The sequence below is a fragment of the Vipera berus genome, assembly GCF_964194415.1.
Source record: "Vipera berus genome assembly, chromosome: 1".
Taxonomy (NCBI): Eukaryota; Metazoa; Chordata; class Lepidosauria; order Squamata; family Viperidae; genus Vipera; species Vipera berus.
This window is the reverse complement of record NC_138202.1, coordinates 254,115,545-254,137,673: the sequence shown is the minus strand read 5'-3', so window position 1 is coordinate 254,137,673 and position 22,129 is coordinate 254,115,545. Positions and strand designations below refer to the sequence as shown.

Here is a 22,129-nt window from a genome sequence, read left to right as displayed (position 1 = left end):
ACAAAGAACAAAATCACTACTGCTGTATAATGGGGTGGCATAATTAAACCATCATGAAAGGGAGAAGGGTTGGACTTTTCAAGCTTACAAGCAGATGTTATTAAAAATAGATTATATTGTGATGGAGCTTAAAATACACACCTTCATTCCTACTAACCTGCCATAATTCTTTGCAGTGCTACTCTTAGACAAAATAGTGCCCTCTGACGTACTAGACTTTCTATCTTTCTTTGTATTAACTTTCTATCAACTCAACTAACGTGCTAAGGCAACTAAGGGATGATGTTGTCAGCACACCTGGAAACACTAAATTAGGAGACCACTGCTCTGAAACAAACCATTAAAGCAAGTACCTTTTAATACAGAATATCTAAAAACGTATCTATTTGAGCAGTCTGACCTGGTCTGATGGGTTAGGGTTGGGGTTTTAATATATCTTAATTATTGTTTTAACCTTGGGCATCTATTTAGTTCGTTTTTAACTTTTGTATTCTGTTTTGTATTTATTGCCCTGTACACCGCCCTGAGTCCTTCGGGAGAAGGGCGGTATAAAAATGTAATAAATAAATAAATAAATAAATATAGTATCCACCACACTACCCTTTTAAACAATGCATCAGCATTACTTTTCAAAAGATACCATTTTAAAGCAAATGTACTATAGAAGATCAACGCTTCCTGACTACAACTGGCAAACCCATTTAACAAATTGCATCCTGGAAATTAATCCCCAATTATATTTTAAAAAACTGTAACCAAGGAAGAGCGGTATCATTGGACTACCTCGGTCTTACAAAAAGAATGGGTCTCTGTGTAGTAAATCCCACGCCGATGGGGGAGCGGATGCCAAGAACTGTTACAGTGTGCATTTACGTTAGTGATTGCGGTCCTTCTCGTTTGCTTCCAACGCTACCGATTTAGTTAGGTCAGATGTGTCTCTTGCACTGGCTCTACAACTACTTTAGCTGCTTTTTTGCCTCTACTTTTTCCGCCCCTTTGCAACTCGGCGCGTTTTCCCCCAGCCCGCCTGGCCTCCAGCGCTGACATCACGGTAGTAAGGATCCGAAATAGCTCCTCGTGCCATGTTGCTCCTGGAAACAAAGCACGCGATTGGCCAGCCTGATCGCCAGCCTTTTCCCTACCAACAGAGCTAAGCTCGACCTGTTCGGCCAATCGCCACAGAGTTTGCGCGGCGGTCTGAAAACCAATGAAACGTCTGTCACTAAGGGAGGGAAATACACAGAGGCAATAAAAGGTCCGGCGTGGGTTCTGCTATTTTCATGGCGTGGCGGTGATTTTCTTTCTTCTTTCTGATCTTAAATTGTCTTTAAAATCGTCGCTTAAAGGCTTAGTATCCTCCGTAGCCAGGAAACGAAGAGTTTTCTAGGAAGGCGAAGGTGTACTTACTGTTCGCGGGTTGTAAAGGTGAAGGGGGCGGAAGTCAGCACGAGTGGGTTGTAAACACAGTTTTCTTTCGTCTGTTTTCAGTGTATTACAGGGGATAAAATGGCAGCACGATATCAGGCGGGATGGATGTATTTCCATTGGGCTTTATTTTCCTTCCATTTTAGTTTTCTTGGAGGGTGTAAAAGGATAAACAAAACGAAAGCAACCTCATGCTGACTTGTGGTTTGTAAACAAACAGCTGGGTCTTAAAGTCCTACAGTGAATGTTATGCCAAGAAGACAAAAAAAAAAGGTAAATAACTTATTTCCATGGAAACGTGCGTTTGTCTCTCTTGTCTGTGTGTGTCTGTGTGTTTTGGGAAAAGGAAGGGACGGAGGGAGAAGGATTCGGCATAGTGTATATTCTAACAAATATTTTGGTGTGTTTTTAAGTAGAATAAGGAAGAGAAATGGGCACCGTCTTAGCTATTTAAAAATATTGAAAGAAGAATTATTTGCATTACTTAAAAACATGAAATGTAGTACAAAGACAGACAGACAGACAGACAAACACAGCACACACAAAAAAAGCCAGGTTAATATTTCTGATCGACAGACAGACACAGCACACACAAAAAAGCCAGGTTAATATTTCTGATCCAGGCACTGAATATTTTCTTCTTTATTATTTTCTTGTTTTATTTCCAGTTCAAGGCAGCAGGATTTTTAAATCGTAGAAATGAATGCATATATACAATTTTACAAGTGATCTGTGTTAACGTAGATTTAATTCTGCTTACCTATGTTTCAGAGATGTGCAGTTTAATATGGATTAAACTGTAAACGTAATCTTTGGTTGGTACACTGCACGTACCAAACGAAGTGGAGATGGCAAAGCTTTGGTACTTACTGTACAATCTCTAGAATTCTCAGGCAGAATTGTGTACAGGAGCATTGCAGATAAATGATAAGGGAGATCTTTGATAAAGAGGGATGTGGGAATCAGGACACTTTAGCTACACCATCTAAAGGATTTGGGGGTTTTTCCCCCCTAGACTATCCCTTTAATCCTTTTATTTTTTTCAGAGAGAGACAGATCAAGGCCATAACAACAGCTTTCCATATGCCTAACCTAGATAAAACAAACATTACTTAAAACAATATTAAAAGAAATCAATATTAGTAATAATTCATAAATTCCATTTGCACACATATAAATGAATTATTAGGAGAACACCATGGCTAAATTAAAAACCTAGGGTTTTTTTCCATGACACTGCTTAGCTTCTTGAAAAGACAGGCCTCGCTGAGGAGGAATACATTCCATAACACAATGAAGGATCTGGGCTTGTAATCCCATGCTGATCATACTTATGTAGTCTCCCTTTCTTTGAAATGTGCTGCAAACATAAACAGTGCTTAGGACTAGATGGGTGAATTGGAAAAGTTGTTTGGAATGCTGAGCATTTATAAAGCAACAAGTAGTTCTCTGCTTTTCTCTCTTGTCTTCCCAAATGTTTACATCACATTTGGGGAAAGCAGAAACAGGACAACACACACTGAAGGTCATATGTTTACTAGGGCATGCTTATGTTAAACCTATATAAACATATTTGTATTGAAATCGGTAGAAAAAATACAAAGGGAAACATGCATGTCTCTAAATGAATAAAGATCTTTTTCATGAAGCTTTTATCAGAATAATTAAAGTAATCTTAGCTTGGCGTTCTAAAAGATGTCTTGAGGCTTCTTAAGTAGCTTCACAGAACGTTCTCTGCATGCTCTTTATAAGTTTAGGAAATAATGACATGCAGCGCATGAGAAGAGAGAACACTTGGGGTGGAATATGTGTAATGGAGAATTCATTGAATAAAGTGGCAAGGGAGTCCACAGACAGCAGGCAGTCCTAATCTTCAAGCTCCAAATCTTAGAATCATCCAAGAACGAACTTAGGCAGTACTACTTTTAGTGTTGATTTCTTCTTTGTTTTCTGAAGTTACCTATTACTCTCAGCATGAGGCATGAAATGCGGTTGATACCGGCATTTAAAGATATGCAGTAACGCCAAAGGTTAAAAATAAATTTGGGACTGTTGATAATAGATTCTTCACGAGTTTTTATATATTGCCAGTGATTAAAGTGAAGAAGAATCAAATAAGCTTTTATGTAAGTGCATCCTTAATTCTTCCTCTAAGAAAAAAACAGTGTGTTTTGGCGATGCTACTTTTCTTTCAGTGGACTTGCAGTTCATGGAAATGATTTTTTTTTAGAAATGTGTGCATACAGTAAGTAAAACAAATGTATAAACCAATAGTAGTTTAGTTCTACTTTATGGAGAATCATTTAATATGAAATGATTTCAGATACCCCAGATGCATCATGAAAGGTTTAGAAATATTGAAGGGATATTTTTAATCTTGAAAATTTTCTCATGTAGTTTGGAAGGCAAAAGATACGTGTTATCTTCCTCCAGTATTCCAGACAATGAAAGTTTAAAAGCAGGAAATTGTGTTTAGCGATGCTGATTGTTTTTTTGCCCATATACTATATAATAAATCTTTGTGATCTGTAGATGTTGAGGCCAAATCACATTTGGTGTCATTCAGCAATATTTGATTAAACCACTAGGGGACCTGTTGGCACTAAATATTAACAGGCCAAAGGCTGGCACTATTAATTTCTATTGCTTACAACATACTTTGACTATCCTTTTTACAGGAAGGTTTCTATAATAAAAGCTTTTTGGTAATTTATTCCTGCAATCTTGGGAAGCAATGGTTTCACCAAAGAAAATACTTAGTGAGATTTGGATTTCACTGTGCTCTTTGGTCTTCCTGTTCCTTTTTTAAAAAATTTTGAACTTGGATTAAAGTGTGGGGGGGGTGTACATTATAAACACCAAATTACATTGGATTCTCATGTTTCCATGTAATTTATTGTGTAAATTTTTTTTGTAACGCTTTTTCTTCTCGAAAGATTGTTCTGGCATTTTTATTGCATTTTGAGCACTGGAAGAAATCATCCAGGCCCTTCTCATCACGAGATTCTTTAAAATTATCTAACACATTTCTTACTTTGCTTTGTATTTTTCTATAAAGCTTTCCTACTACAAAATACTATGTAGATTTTTTTTAAAATCACTAAATATGCAGCCCAATTCATGACTACCTGGAAGCAAGCCCCAATGAGTTTAAGGGAACAATGTTAAGAAACAAAACTAGGATTACATGCAGAAAGAAAACAAATACAACAAGAATACAATTTAAAGGCAATTTAAAATAGGTAAAGCTGTTTTACTAAGGTGCTAAGGTGACAGAAATATAAAAGTATAAAATATAAAAATATAAAAGCTTGCCAAAAATAAAATGCCCTGGACATTTGAAAGAGTTGCAGAGAGATGATTCTCAAACTGTAGTGCCACTATTAAAAAGGCCCTGTTTAATTGTGGGGTACACAACTCACCTTCCATTTTGAAATATATCTGAAACAGGAACTGAAATAAGGAGCAATTTATATGGTAAAGTAATAAGTACAATTTCCTCAGCCTCAGTCCAGACGCTACTGATGATAGAGACTAGTATAGAATTAGAGGAGCTGTGCGCTTTGCACGCTGAATGTTATGCAACGAAGACAGAGTTATATAAAGGGAAAAGATGTCAGTTTTTCCCAGGACACAAGGAAGATTTTTTGAATATAGGCCATAAATATTAGAAGCTCCACACACCCTTCAGCATCCATTTGTCCTCTTACAAGTTTCTTTTATGTCAGATCAACAAAATGTTGCGGATAGACTGGCAGTAAAACAAGTTGCACACTAGGCACAGATTTTTATTATTGTGAATCAATGCTGCTATGCAGGACATACCCCGGTTAGACCACTACAGAAGTTTCCCTTCATTAGAAATGACAACAGACACTTTCTCTTTCAGACAGATTCAGATTTCTACCATAAATTTCATTCTTCATTTTTAAAAAACATTTACCGGTATCTGTTCTCTGTTTTATAGTTATAAAAGGAAGAAACGGGGATAGGAAAAATCCACAAATCTTTAACTGTCATTTATCTTTATTACATTATTAGACTATAAATATTAAACACATACATTCTAGAATGTGAGTCTGTGTGTGATTATACAGTTATATACACTTTCTTTTTATACAACTTGCAAAAATGATATGCAATTTGACTTTGCTAACGTTGTATGTATTGTGAAAGAATATTGTTGCAGAAGGGTATTTATCTTCTTGTACCTTAAAATCAGACCTAGTTTTATACCAATATCACTTGTGTGCATTATCTTTTAAAACTATTCATTACAAAATATACATTTGATATATTTAATAAAAGTAATTTTAAAATTTACCTCCGTTATATACAAAATATAGCAATTCCAGTACCATTGAATGGAAGGCTAACGTATTCTTTATTAAAGGAATCTGAGGTCTGAGTCATTATCCTGTTCTTGCATTAGAGGTGAAATAATTATTTTAGATACTTTTTAGTAGGCTTTGTATTGATTCAGAGGTATCAGATCAGCTTTCATTTACACGATGCACCTATCATTACTATCACTGAATTCTTTGCTAAATTACCAATAATTGTTTTATAACAATTATGCAATTTCCAAAGTTGCTTTAAGACATAAAGCAGGGGGTCCTGAGGGTTTCTGAAATGTATCCATTTTATGTTAGATTATTTTAGTTTATTAATTGTTCTCCAAAATGTGAAGAAGCATATAGATGTCATCCTAACAAATTATGAGACTATTTTGTCTTCCAATAAAATGCATTATCATATATATGTTATAGTAGCAATTGTATAAGTATGCTCCTTTGCAATATATAGAATCAGCTTGCATGTTATGGAACAGATTTCATTAAATTAGAATTTCTTTGCATTTAAAAGTAACAGTCTGGTTAATCTAGAAGCTAGCTATGTGGCAGTTGAAACTGTCAAATGTGCAATTTGGGTGCCTTCATAGTTTGGAAAAAGGAAGAGATCCCTTCTTCTCCTTAATTAAAATATGAACAACCCTGACAACAAAATATTTTTTAAAAATCTTTAAATTTACTTTTAAATCTTGGATGCAGAATGATTAATTAACTGGTTTTGTAATTATAGCATCTCTTTTAATGTTTGTATCTTTCTTCAGAAAGAAATCCGTAGGGTTGAGGATTTATTTACATTAATTTTATGAAGAAACCAAATTGTTCTCGTTTTTCTATAAACCTCCTTTCTATAATACAGACATTTCATTACCAAGCCTTAAAGCATATTTATTTTTCTGTGTGTGTCAGTGTATTTTTAATTTTTAGTTTACATTTTATCCCCTTTTTGGGGGAAATTTCTAAAATGTTTCTTCTTCTTCTTTCCAAAAACACTTCTCTCTATTAGAGATCCTGGTCAGACATCCAGCAAATGGATTGTTCCGTACTTTGCACAAGTGTTGCCACCAAGTGCTGGTGACGAAGAGGGCATATGCTAGGTTGACATAAAAACCATAGTGGCTAAGGATGGTTTTTTCCCCAGAATGTTTAATCAACTTTTGTAAAGTTCATAATTTACCAAATAAATGGGATCTATAAAGTGCAATGTGCAACTCCAAATCTAAATATTAGAGCTCAGAAAAATTGTCTCAGAATGCATCTAAATGCATCATATATGCATCATATTGTAGCTGAAAAATTTAGCTAAATCAAATACATCACTCTTTTGAGACCTATAAATAAGAGAACCGAATGAATAGGGATTGAGAGGGAAACTTGATTAAAACCAACAATATTTACATAGCCTATTTTTTTCAACACAGATTTGGTAGTTGCATTTAAGTCTGGCTATAATACTGAATAGAATTCTCCATTACCCAAAAACATAGACATTATGCAAACATAAAAAATGCTATAATTTTTCTATAATGTTCAGTTAACAAGTTTAATTTACAAACAAGTTATTTTATAGTTATTTTTGCCATTTTATTTTTTGAATCTACCTTTAGTGTCCATTGTATAATCCAGCCAGTTTACTGCAGTGCAGGTTTTAAAAAATCCAGCTACATGTTACTGTTCTTGGATCATTAGAAATTAATTGATTATCAAAGTATATTACAATCATCATTTAAAGTGGTGTAAAGCTAAAATTATATTTTATTTGTTAACTGTTGACTTTCTTTTTGTTAACAGTGATAATGTGACACTTTATACAACTTGCTTTCCTTTGTGCCTCTTTTATCCCCATTTAGTTTTTGATTTAATGTTTAAAAAGTCCAGATGAAAGAAGTTCCTTAGCTTTAATGTGCGAAGGTCTACTGTATATTCAACCAGAATATAAAAATAACATTATTGTTATATTCTGACAGGAATATTTCTGATGCGTGAAAATGTATTTGCTGCATAAATACAATTGAGGTTATGTAATGCCAAGACATCAACTATTCTTAATAAATATCCAATCTAACTTTTTGAACACTGCTGTCATTTATATCTTGCTTAGATGCGGAAAGCAAAATTTACATGTTCCTACCACATTTTGGGGTTTATTATTTTTCCTATTTTCAGTGTGCAAGCAGAAGTAATTTACTAAAAGTTTGAATTTCTATAGTTGATAAAGTAACCCAGCAAATTTAATGTTGTTTATATCCAAATAAATGTGAGAATCATGGCCTATTATAAATCCTCTAATTTGAGTATGAAAAAATGGCCTTGTGGTGGGTTGTTTGCTAAGTTTTAACTTACACCCATAGATGGCAGTCTGCTTTCACTATAGAGAACTTGGATTTTTAGTTCAAAGAGTATGCAAGATATGAGAGAAAATTACGCTGATTATCCCGTAGGATGCATGTATATGTTTAGACTGGAGGAGAATGAACAGATTCTGTGTTTATGAAATATACAAGAAGTTAAGTGACAGCTCATAATTACCTTCATTAATGAAAGAGGATGAAATGTTCCTTTATAAAACTTACTATGGACCTCATTTTACTTTAGATGTTTAGTGGGAAAGACTGAAATGTAATGGAATTCCAGGGTATATATTGAAAGATAAATTACTGAAAATTAGGACTCCCAATTTTTACAGTGATACTTGCTTGCATAGCCTAAATTTTTCAATGTGTTGTCCCAAAAAACCAAAATATTGCAAAGCAGTGTTTTGCTCAAATGTTTTCTATCTTACTAAATAATCATTTATAGAAACTATGTCATTCTTTTTAAATTCAGTTCTCTGTGGACATTATTTTTGGTACTTCCATAGAAGAAGAAAGAGGTAGGCAGTATGTTGAATTAGCCAGTTTAAGAGTTCTTGGGGAAAAAAACACCTTTGGTGAGATAAGAGCCTTTGTCTGTGCTTTAGAACAGGGCTTTTCAACCTTTTCACCCATTGTACCACTTTTAGGATATGGCAACATCCGAGTACCACCAGTCGCCTAGCAAGGTGTCAAAAACGTGATGACCAAAAAAGAAAAAAAAGGAAAAAGGAAAAAAAGTGATGAAGTACAGGTAGTCCTCGACTTACAACAGTTCGCTAAGTGACTGTTCGAAGTTACAATGGCACTGAAAAATGTGCCCCCCAAGCCACAGCCGAGCAAGACACCTGCCTGCCCGCCCGGCGGCGCTCTTCCTCCTGTCCGAGGTTTTCATTGTTGTGAGCATTTCTGTTGAGGATTGGCAGCAGGGGTGGGGTAGGGGGTGTTTGGTTTTTATTCCCCCCGTCTGCTGGGTGGTTGCAGCAGGTTTTGGTCCCTTCACATGACCCTGGGACACTGTGACCGTCATAAAGATGAATCAGTTGCCAAGCATCTGAATGTAAATCACAAGACCCTGGAGATGCTGCAACATTCCAGCTGATCGGCGCTTCTTCTGGGCTCAGAAGCGCCAGGATCAGTGCCGAGTTCCAGCTGGAGCCTGACGCTGATCCTGGTGCTTCTGCTGAGCCCTGACAGCCCTGCAGCTCCAGCCATCTTTCGCTCAGGCTTCTGCGGTGCTACCAATGGTTCGGCTCATTCTCCTTCCCCGCTACCACTTTTCTAGGATGGTCGCGTACCACCTGCCAGGTGCCAATGTACCACAGGTGGTACCCATACCACTGGTTGAAAAGCCCTGCTTTAGAAGTCTATTTGTGTGTATGTGTGTGTGGTGTAAATATAAACAAAAACACAACAAAATACAAACATTAAAGGAAAGGGGAAAGGGGATAAAAGGATAAAGTGAAAAAGCAACCAAAAATGCATAAAACAGATATTTTAAAAAGATGACCTCCGGCTTTCTACAATACAGAGCCAATAATAAAATACGTTTACGTTTACGTTTACGTTTTATTTAATTTGTATACCGCCCTTCTCCCTAGGGACTCAGGGAGTCCTCTAAATTTAAATGAATAACATCAATACTTTGAAAGTTTTAAAATATAAATAATCAAGGTTAAAAATAATATTCATACATTCTTAATTTAAATTTCATCTAATGCATATTAACCTATCAACTATATATAAATCATAACCATATACTCAACAATTCACAATATTTCTCTAATCAAATCAGATCTAATCCTCAATCCCAAAGTTCATTTTTTTCTCTGTCTTGTAGGAAATCTAACAATGGTTTCCAAGCTGCAAGAAATTTAACCAACTTACTGTCTAATCAAAAGCGTCAATTTCATTGTCTCAGCCAATTCCATTAGTTTCAAGATCCATTCTTCCACTAACTCTGGATGGTTTACAATTCAAAAAATATATTACAACTTAAATAATAAAACATCTTAAAACAATAAAAAAGCAATAAGAAATAGATGTTCCTCTTTCCATCTTTGTGCATTTAATATCCTTGCAGCTGATGTCATGCATAAAAAGTCCTACAGTTTTCTTTCCTTTCTTTGCCATCCCTAGCACCCCCGCAAGTATTCTCTCACTGAATCACAGATCTAGGAAACAGGCCAGTCTTCACTTTTCACAATGCTGGTAGTCCTTTGTTTAAAAACTGTCTCATTTAGCGACTGTTTGCAAATATGACCGTGATAAAAAAATAAATTATGACCAAAGCTCGCATTTATGACCTTTGCAGGCCTATAAAGCAAAAGAAGCTAAATTAAGATTGTAATAAGCACGGTCGCGTACCACTTCATTTAATCAGTAAGTTGCTTTCCCCAATTGTGGTTACTAAACTAAGAGTACCCGTAACAGAAGAGCCTTCTACTCACTTTTATGCAGTAGCAATAAATGGCAATAGCATTTAGACTTGTATACCACTCCATAGTTCTTTACAGCACTCTCTAAGAAGTTTACAGAGTCGGCCTCTTGCCCCCAACAATATGGCTCCTCGTTTTACCGATCTTAGAAGAATGGAAGGCTGAGTCAACCTTGAGCCGGTCAGGATTGAACTCTTGGCTATGGGCAGAGTTTGTCTGCAATGCTGCATTCTAAACACTGCTCCATCACAGCATCATGCATCATGATGTCAGACACATCATGCATCTGACCAGATGTGTTTTGCAGAGATTGGTATGTTCGATAAGCTGATTATTTTTTTCTCTCTCCTCCCACCTTACGGAAGAAGAACCGCATAAATAAGGTACTCATAGTACAAGTCTCCTGCTTTACATATCCAGGACATGCAGGATTGAAGGAAGATGCTTGTACATCTTTGTCTACTATGCTAATCAGTGTTTTACTCCATATGATGTGTAAACTATTACATTATTTTGATTAATATACTACTTGCTTGGTACTACACTCAGTGTGTTAGGTATTACATAAAATATACAAATTCCATTGCCAGTCAAGAATGCCAATAGAGGTAATCCTTGGCTTATGAGCCCAAAATTTCTGTTGCTAAGCAAGACAGTTGCGATACATGTAGTCCACATTACACTGCTCATTGTTCTTGCTTGCTTCCTGCCCTTTCACTTGAGTTTTGCTCCATTTTGTGACCTTTCTTGCCACACTTGTTAAGAGTATCTGCCTGCCCATTGACTTTCCTTTTCAGAAGGTCGCAAAAGATGGTCACATGACCCCAGGACACTGAAACCATCATAAATATGAGTTAGTTGCCAAGCATCTGAATTTTGATCGTATGATGATAGGAATGCTGCATCAGTCCTAAGTGAAAAACAGACATGTCATTTTTTTCAGTGCCATTGTAACTTTGAATGGCCACTAAACAAACTGCTGTAAGTTGAGGACTATCTGTATAAAAAGGGCAGAAGTGAGTGGAAAGGGCAGGAAGGAAGCAGACAAGAACAATGCACATAGTAATCTTGAAAGAAAGTAAAGAATTGATATGTACATTGTATCTTCATAAGATCTTTGCCAAAAAAAAGAATGGAAATAGGAAGCAGATGACTTGAAAGATAGTGATGGAGATAAGGGCATTTTAGAATAAAGACATTTTGAGTAATGACAGCCTGAGAACAGAGAAGGGGTAAAAAGAAGACAGGGAAATATCCACGATTTGTTTTTAAAATAAGAGATTAGACCCACTTAAATGAAAAGAATAAGAATTTGAAAATGATTCATAAAATTTTGAAGTGCCAATGAAAAGATTAACCAAAAGAAGGAAAAATGATAGGAAAGATTATCGCTAGTGGTTGTCATCTAACCTCAATGTTCTGAAAGCTTTGGCTTTTGGCTTTCCCTTGCCATCTGGTCTTACAGTATGAAACGATGTACTTCTACTTGAATATTTTAAGAACATCAGTAGAACAAATATTACATTCATGATACCAAAGCATTTCCATATACTTTATTAAAGATACCTGGAATCTGTTTATAGATACTGTGCTTTCTTCTTTAGATATGCAATTGAAAATGATACTTTACGGGGATATGTTAGAACCCCAGCCAACAAAACAGAATAATAATTTTGAGGAAAATGTAGGAAACATGTATGTGTCTTAATTCTTTTTTAATGAAGTTTTCATACAGATTTCCTCTTTGGTATATAAATAAATACTAAAATTAAACATAAAGGTGAAATCTCTTCATTTTCATATAATCAGTAGTGTTAGAATTTTAAGATTTTTTTTTGAAGGCCCAAAAGACATTAGTGAGAAAATCTTAGAATTATTTAACTGGCCAAAATATATCCCTTTGTGCTATTACAACCAATAGAAACAAAAGTATTTAGAACTAAGACCCAGCCCATTTGTTGTATATGAACCATGGATAAACCTGACCTGGTAATATGAGCTGTGCAGCTTCAAAAATGAAAGATGAGTAGTAAATTATTATTTTATTCTTCACCAGCTTAAACCTAAAACTTTTTGTTACAAACAGAATAATGAAGTTATTTATATACTTCATTTATAAATGACCCATTCTTCAAAAAAAGAGGTTATTTTATTAATTTGTAAGGCTGTTAAACAGCCTAAATGAAGACATGAACACAACGTAATAATGGAGATCTTTCTCTTTAATTATTTGTGGCAACCATGTTCTATTAAATGTATGTGAATGTTAATTTATAAATTATGTAATTTATAATCTTGGATCATAAATATTTCTACTTAAAATTATTTTATTCATAAATGCAATACTAAACACATTTGAAGGAAATAATACATTGTATTCAGCTAAGTACTTAATATAAGCAGAATTGTTCTGTAAGGTGATGTTCTGTAAGGAAACAATAATGCATGTTGCATAAAAATAGAAGGTTTTGTAACGCTCGGCAAATTCTGAATTAGCATAGGTTCAAATGTAATTTAATATCATGGCACGACCGCTTATATATAAATTGCAGAATTTTAAAATGTGTACATTTGTAGTTTTGATAGGCAATAGAAAGCTGCTTAAATTCTGAAGGACATAAGTTTTGGATGCTTACCATTTTATTTGCATCTTAAACCGAGGCTGAATATCTTGGAAGTTTTCACATTTTCAAGGTCCTTATTACCGATATTGATGCAGTGTATGAATTCTAAGTACTTCTATGAAAAAGCAAAGGTGACAGTTGGTCGTCTGCTACGATGCCAATGGCTTTATGCTTCTTGATGTAATTTCCCTGTCTTTAGAGAAAAAAATACATACTGTTATATAGTTGACGTGTTCTACAGGATAGAATTGCATGATACAAAGCATCCCAGTTGAAGGCATATTTCTGCCTAGCTAAAAAAGACCTCATTTCATGTTCCCTGTTATATAATGAAACATAGAAGATCATGAAATAGGATGAATAGGAATCCTGTTTAAATGTAGCCATTTGTTTTACTTGGTCCAAATTGAAACCATATTGTAGGGGGCTTTTTTGAAAAATAATAAAATCAGTTTAAATTTAAAATAGGTAAAACTGCACATATATTCCTTATGCTGGAAAAGCTGTAAAGGCTGAGTTTCTCTAATTTACACTGAGTTGAGCATTGCTCCTTTGGACCAGAAGTATTCGAGAAATATCAGACATAGCTCAACAAACTGCCAGATTCACCGTGATACTTTTCTTTTTATTTATCACCTTTTTGATCCACATGTCCTGCACAGAATTAATTATTAATTTTTTAGCTGCTGTTTATTCGAACATTGGAAATTAAATATGTGACATAATTTTCCTTTTCTTTTTGCTCATATGCCATTTAAAAAATTCCTGCTCTTTATTTACTGATTGGTTAAAGATTTCATTTTTTGCAGTATATCCATAGGGGTCAATACATTTATGGCTGTGTCACAATATATTAAATTCATATTTATATTTGAAGTAAAAAAATAACACTACCGTATCATCCACATGCACTCCATTAATCTGTTTGATTTACTCTCAACAAATTGGTAACAGTTTAAATCAACCCTGCATTATATTGTTACAATGATTTGCTTTTATATTAGCTTCTTCCTATTTTGTACAATAGTGTTATGTTTTGAAAAATCTTCTAACAAAAATTAGTTTTACCTATAATGCCAATATTACGCATGCTTTAGTTTTAATCGAATCTCATTTTAAAAAATATTTTAAGGTTCAGTTGTTCAAACCAATTAATGGACTCATGCTTTTCAAAAACCTTTAAACTATGGTGTTTTTATATATTTACTTATTATATATATGATAAATTTTAGTGCAGATTGCTATAGTTTAAAAAATGTGGACTACAGTTGATAAGGAAATATAATTATGGTGGATAATATCAAGTTGGGCTAAATAGCGTTTAAGTGTTAAAGCATATTTAAAGGATAACTGCCCTGTATTTTAACAATGAAAAATAAATATAAATTTTAAAAACATTTTTGTTATGTTATCAGTCTCTGCAATTGTGAAAATTTTATCTCACATAAGGAAAATAGATCTTGTAACAATTTATAAATTCTATCTCTTTGAATTGTGTTTAAACAACTTTTTTCTTTAAATTTGCCCAAGCTGATTCATACCATTGGATAAATATAGAAAAATCATATTCTTTTCCGCGGAAAAGTTGAAACAAGGACAAGACCGTAAATATTTGTGCAATTTGGGTTGTCAGATTTTTTTAGTTTAAAGGGCTTTTCTTATTTTAACGGTTTGTTTCTTATTCCAGAACATTATAGCTCCATTAACATAATCCTAATATCTACTTGAGTTTCATAAAAATTCAGACATTTATCTTTAGCAGTCTGTTGTGTTTTTGAAATGTTGATCTGACAATTTAATTAAAATAAAACTTACAACAATTTTATCCGGGATTGGGGAAAAAAAATAGCTACCAGCCTTCGGCTCCTATTGCAACTGCACACTTATTCCTCAGTTTTCTAGTGTAATTTTCCTCCATGTTTTCTAATAGTGATTTCTACACATAACAGCAACAACAATTAACACTAACATTCTTTTATATTTGCTGCTAGACCTGGGAATTCATTCTTAGATGCATTAGTTCATCATAAAAATTCCCGATCAAATATTGTTTTCACTTCATTTTTTCTCTGGAGACACAACGAGACTAGAAACACATTGTTGTCATGATGGGCAAATTTGAAAATGCAATATTTTTGGCTAAAATCTCTACAATCCTACTTCAGCTGTGTCGGTAATTTTAGATATGCCAGTCATAATTTTGATACTGAATGGATGACCTTTACTGTATATCACAATGTTTGATTCCCAGGTTCAAGCAAGAGGTAACGTGTTGTAAGGTTGCTGTCCAGAATCATCTTTGTCGTTGAAATAGGGTATCAATATTGTACCTTTCTTTCTTTCACCATAGTATCTTGCTTTAAATTGCAGTTATTTGGGAACCACAGCATTTTTCCTGAAATGCAACATTTATTGGATGACTAAACTAATATAATTTATTTTCTTCCACAGATTTTTTTTTAAAAATTTTTGAGAACATCTTTACTGAGATCAATCTATTTCAGGAGTTTGTATTCCAGGTCGAAACCCAAAACTTCACTTTTAATGTTTATTCTGATGCTTTCTTTCCCGTTTGTTAGATTAAAAAAAAGTTGGTGTTAATCATCCTTTTTTTTAAAAAAAGCTTCTATTTTTAAAAAGTAAAGGATAAAAATGATAATAGAAAGTGAATGGTTTTAATCTGCATATGCATAAACAGATAAAATTGTTCTAACTCACTGTGGGCACCACCTTAGAAGAAATAAACTCAGTAATAGTGAAGAGTAAATTGAAATAAAATTATTTTGATAGTTCTGCTACCCCAGGTGCTTTACAACAAAGTAAAGTAACAATTAGAATCCTGGATTCCATATTTCTTTTGGGTTCAGTCTACAAAAAAAAATGGTGTGCTTTAGTTTTTTGAAATTTATTTTAACGTGGCAATACAATTATTACTTGGAATATAAGATTAAGACTGCAGTTTTGAATGTAATCCATTTGATTATATTAGTTTATTTAAAACATTGTTATTTTGAGTTACATGAATAATTGGAATGTATAAAATTAACTAGAGAAGGAAGAATACATCATTTTAGAAGAGAGGCATTTCTTGTTTCCTTTCTCATAGGTTTCTGCTGTGATCTGTATAAGCTGAATTTAATATTATGTCTCTTCCATATCAGTCTGATAGTTCTATGCAAATTTATATAGATTTAGTTCCCAAGTGAAATTAGTTCCTAGGTTAAGTTTATAAGAATAATTTAAATAATATTTTTATAAATTGCATGGAAATGATATGAAATTACATACTGCAAATAAGATCAACTTTTAAAGACATTTTATTAGCAAATATAAAAAAGTAGGTGGTTCGGAATCCCTAATTTTACAGTGCAAATGTATGCAGTGCACAAAATAGCACAGCTGTCCTGTAGATTTTTTTTTTACTATAGGGATGCTCTCTTTGCAATACTGAATTAAACTATGTGTTGCATTGAGACTGTAATCTTATACCAATTTACTTAGAAGAAAGAGCCCCTGAATTCAATGGAAGTTACTTTTGAGTAAATGTACTGTATATGGAAATACACTTATAGTATACAACATATAACCTATCAACATAAATAAAACACACTTTTGAATCTATAAAATTAATTCATATATTAAATTGCATTTATTCAGTTGTATAATAGAAATAGAATTAACACTGCATCTACCTACATACACTGTTAGCTCAGAGGGCCATCAGAATCAAAGTCATAGTAGCTATTGTACCATAGGATAAACTGTTATAAGCATTGTCATTTTTATCCTTTGTTCAGCTCTTCTGAATATATTGCACCATATATGCACCATATTTATTTGCTTTATGGTATTTGCTGTTTTCTGTCTCACACTTCCTGATGGTGTGCTTTGGTTCAACAGGCTTTGTTATACTTAAAGACAGGGCAGCCGAAACTAGCCAGTTACGAAAGGCCATAAGAAAACTAATTTTAATTAAGCTTTTCCCAAGCTTCCTTAATTTATGAGAGACATTGCAATGGTTCTGAAGGGCATCAAATTGGAGAAGGTGAAACAAATTATTCAGGCAGATCCAAATGATTTTGCCTTCCCTTGTGTTTCTTGCCAAGAAAGTCAATAACTTAACTGATCAGATATTGAGAAACTTTGCCTGGCCTCCCAAACAGGGTACAGGTCACTCTAAGCAGGACCACTGAGCAGCTATCAGCACATGCAGAAAAACCAGAGAAATAACAGTATGTTGTCACAATGTTGGCCTAAATGTGGGCTCTCATGTTTAGTTGGATTTACTTTGTCTTTTTCCAAAGTCACTGGGGATTGCTTCTGGTACTCCCTCAGGAAATCAAGGTATACCTTTGGACTGACACGTAGAGAAATAGAGGAGCACAGGAGCAATCTGGTTCAAGGTCTCGGTCATCCACCTATTCCAGGCTGCAACCAAAGGCTTGTCTGAATCTGCCCAACAGATTCTCAGGGAAAAACCCAAAGTCCCTTTGGAGCCCCATCGGGTCCATCAGTCACCCAATGTGGCAAATCTCAAGGGATGTGTCTCATTTCATCATCATCAGAAGAAAGTAAATCTATAAGGGGCTAAGCTATATGAATAATCCCGATAGCCTGACTTTGGCATTGGCCAGCTTGATGCTTCCAAATAAATCAAGAGAAGAGCACAAACAGCTTAACCACATCAGTGTCTTTTTCCCCCCTTAACAGTGCTCTGAACTATTTATATAAATTTAAAATGCAGGCATACACATGCAACCAGTATATCACCAATTTGTTTATCTTGGAAAAAAGGCAAGTGCAGTCTAAGACGAAGCTTAAGTTTAAAAAGGTGTACATAAAAGCTTCATTGGTTGCCCTTTGCCCCCCATAACACATCTCTAACTTACTGGCGCATAATCTTTTCTGAAGTTCACAGAATGTGTTGTGGAAAAATTAATGTGGCCAAAGTAACTGCGGATGTAATTGGGATAAAAATCACATTTTTATGTACCCAGATTTTTTTTTCCATAGAGTTGATTTCCTCTGCCTCATCTGGTTTGCAAAATTCTAAATTTAATTAAATCTTTTATTGAAAATCAGTGGTGGAGAGCGTAGAAAAAGCACAAACAGAGGACATACGATCCCAGCCTATGCTGCTGCTCAATGTCGGTGGCAAATCAGGAGGCAATCTGTCCAAAAATGTCAGGATGGGAGTTCATGTGACTTATGGGTAGCCTACTTGGGATCTATAGTCAAAGAAGAAGAAGCAGTGCAGAAGGCTGTCTTAAGTCTTCCATTTCCTGCTAGGCAGATTTAGCTGACAAATGTTCACGCTTTTGGAGCCTTGAAGGAAAAATAATGACCACATCTCCAATTTTCTCAGATGAGACTCTACATAAATATTGAGTTGATTCTTCAGCAGTGGTGAGCAGGTGACAAATGTAGACAGGTTACAGTGGCCTCCTCCTAGCTGCAATTTGGACCATACACTCCAGCAAAGAAGCCAGTCTGTAAGGCTAAAAGGAAGCTGAGCTGGAAACTCCGAGCAGCCATGAAGGGAAGAGTCCCTAGGAGGCATGACTCTTTAAACCCCAAGGCACATCTTTAACCTTCCCTCAGGCAGCTCATAGTTGACTTTTATTGATTCAACAGACCACCTAAACCAGGGGTAGGCAACCTCGGCTCTTTTATGACTCGTGGACTTCAACTCCCAGAATTCAGGAATTCTGGGAGTTGAAGTCCACGAGTCATAAAAGAGCCGAGGTTGCCTACCCCTGACCTAAACTGACAATACCTTTGGCATCAATACCTGAGGAATAGTCACAAAAGGACAAAACCTGTATCTCTTAACGCAATCTCTTCTAAAATACTGGATACAGATGGGCTTTTCTTGATCAAAAAGCAGGCACGTCTTGATGGGGCAGCGGAGTTGTTCTACAGAGTTGTTCTATTGTAGACCCAAGCGATGAAGACATGCTGCTCTCCATTTAAGCCTCTCTTTCCCTTTCTTACATTTACGATGTCCCAGAAGACTGGTGCCAAAGAGAGGGAACCTTGTTTTGTATCGGGCCTTCGTTCCGTCTCTGTGTGTACACACATTTGCAGGCAGGCATTCTTTTTGGCCTTAATGCTTTCACTGTTAATAGGACACTAGAAGGTTTGTGAAGCCCTTGGTGTGTTTGAAACACTTTGTGCTCTCGCTGTTTTTCCCCATAAAGTAAACAATGTTGTTTTGCTACCAAAGAGTAAACAATTTTTTGGCAGCTCAAAATGAGGGCGGTAGCAGCTCCTTGGTGCTGGGGAAGTGGGTGCACCTGGTCCATGGCCTTGAATAGCTGCTGGAAATTTTCTCACACTCTGCCAGTGAACCTTCCACTTCATTAGCAGCCCCCTGACAAGGCTGGCCTCTGTTCCCCGGGCAAAAGGAGCTGATGGGGGATTCTGAAAGAATTGGGCTCTTGGATGAGTTCGGGACTGGTGAGAACAAGCAAAAGAACACAGTTTAAATGGCAAAGGGAAAGGCAGCCTTGTGCCAAGTATGAGCTCTGTGGTTGCAAGCTTCAGAAATCACTTCTGATGCTCTTGAGAAAATCCATGACTCTTGATAAGGGATCACTTGGTTTTTAATTGAAGGCATAGGTGCTTCCAAAATGAAACCTATTCTTTCACATACTTTTCTCGGTAACTCATAAGAACCTAATCTTGTGGAGCGATCTCAACTGCAGTATGTCACAGGACAAAAGCATAATTTCTGAATCTAGACAATTGGCCTGTTTTTAGAGGTGATGCTAATTTCCTTTTACAGTATGCAAGCACTGAAGGTGAGGAACAGCTTGGCCCTGAAAAAGATGAACAGACAATTTATAAAACATCAACTAGACTGACTATAAACAGCTAGCTCAAATTTTTGAATTGTAGTTGGATGATAATTACAGCTTTAAGTCAAAGCTTTAAATTGTCAACAATGTTCCACTGTTCTAAATAGTATCTTAATTGTCCCAATCAATATATTCTTGTAGAAGGTAACTATATGCTCTATCAAAACCATAATTTTTAATTTCCTTCTGATCATAGTATAAATTGAACATCATACTGTAGCAGAACAACCTGTGATACAATGACAAGATGGAAACTGCTCAAGTAAATTGTTAAAAATAAGCCATAAGAAGATCTTCCATACCCCAAAATTATTCTGTGCATTTAATTTTAGCAGGGCTTGCTCCTGATCAATTTTCTGTACTGGATAATCCAGTCTTATTTTTTCCCCATTTCCCATTTCATTTTTTTTTTCATTTTTGTCAGTAATGCTTATATTGCTTTGAGGAATATAAACACGGCCTCTACATGCAGACTTCATTGAATTGACAACAGTGAAACCAAATCAATTGCATAATAGGATAAAAAAGATGAAGCTACAATCCAATCAGCCATATACTTTGGGGGCAGATTATTGACAAACCATTAATTATTAGTGTTGAGTATGTAGGTTAAACTTAGAGAATTACAGATAGCAGATGTGCCATTAATGTATGACCTAGAAAATATGCAGTCAGAATATAAGATCAATGTTAGAAACAGGTCCATATGGGTAACATATGTGAAAAAACAACTGAAAAGATAAGAGATGCTATAAAGCAATAAACCAAACCAACATTTTAAAAAGAAGAAACATTTTAGTGACTGGAAAGAATGACAGTGAGGGAAAAACAAAGGGATGAAGGCTGGACAGTGACTGACTATAATATCAAGCAACAAAGGCAAAGACATCTTCAACAAGAATGTTAACATGCAGAGGAATGCAACGATAGAAAAAGTGAGAGATCTTTTTAAGAAGATCACAAGAATCAGGAAAACTTAACATATATGTAAGGAATACTTAAAAGAGTAATTATGGAAGAGATCTAATAGAGGCAAATTATTTTAAAAGGAGATGTAAAGAAATCCCTTATGTACAGGATTATAGGATGAAGGAAAGAGGAAAGATTCTGAAACCGTCCCCAATCAAAAGTGAGGAAGGACCAGCAATAGAGCAGAATAGATGAGATAGTCATGAAAATATTTAAATATTTAAGCCTGTAGAGTAACATCTATACAACACTTGCAACAAATGTGAATAAAGCTGTTTTGCCTAGAATTTATATGGCAAAGAAAAAAAAACCTCACAAAAGTTAAATATAAAGTGTTACAAAATGCAGTGTGAATCTAGCTTCTTTGACATAATTCCACTGATTTAATTTTGGCCATGCTTGTAAGTATAGTTTGGCTTAAGATTTACAAAGAAGAGTAGAACTATGCAGATCTCCTGATTTCTCTTACGAATGAGCACCCATAGCCTACACTCTTGGGTAACTATGTAGAGAAGGCGGATTTTGGAGAAGATGGTTCCAAAGGTAACAAGGGCCCAAGTTGTAAGGGTTTTAGAGACTGCACCCCCCTCCTTGAAGTGAATGAAGCCTTCTGGCAATCAAGGCAGCATCTCCAAAATAGATTTCTGCTGGACTGATTAGTGTTGGTGGGCAAGCAGACAGCTGTTGCGTTCTATGCCAGCTGTAGCTTCCAGGTGGTCTTCAAGGGCAGATCCATACAAAATAAGTTACAGACTTCTGTACCAGCTGTACAAATGTCATAAAATGTCAATCAAGAGGAAACAAATAGCAGAAGGGAAAGAAAAGGATGATTTCTAGTAATATCCTGGTAATTCACATAAATTTAATAAAATAATGCACATTTTTAAAATGTGGAGGGTGCACTGGCCACGCAGTTGGTTTTGCTCCTTATATAGAAAAGGAGCCAATTAAAGCCCGACCAATTTAGAGAATTCATTCAAAACAAGATGCAAAGATCTCAAACAACTTGCCTTGAATTTATGATCATGGAAATCCATGAATGGCTGTATTTTTTAAAATCAGAATTGGATCAAATTAACAGGCCACTTGCCGACTTCCACAAACTCTTGCAGG

General features: G+C 35.1%; 1 long non-coding RNA gene across 1 annotated transcript; it reads left to right on the top strand.

Moving 5' to 3' along the window:
* Positions 1–1,232: 1,232 nt before the first annotated feature.
* LOC308666978 lies at positions 1,233–9,639 on the top strand. The gene is made up of 3 exons (XR_014026199.1): positions 1,233–1,255; positions 1,572–1,698; positions 8,776–9,639. It is a non-coding gene; the product is annotated as an uncharacterized lncRNA (long non-coding RNA).
* The last annotated feature ends 12,490 nt before the right edge of the window (positions 9,640–22,129 follow it).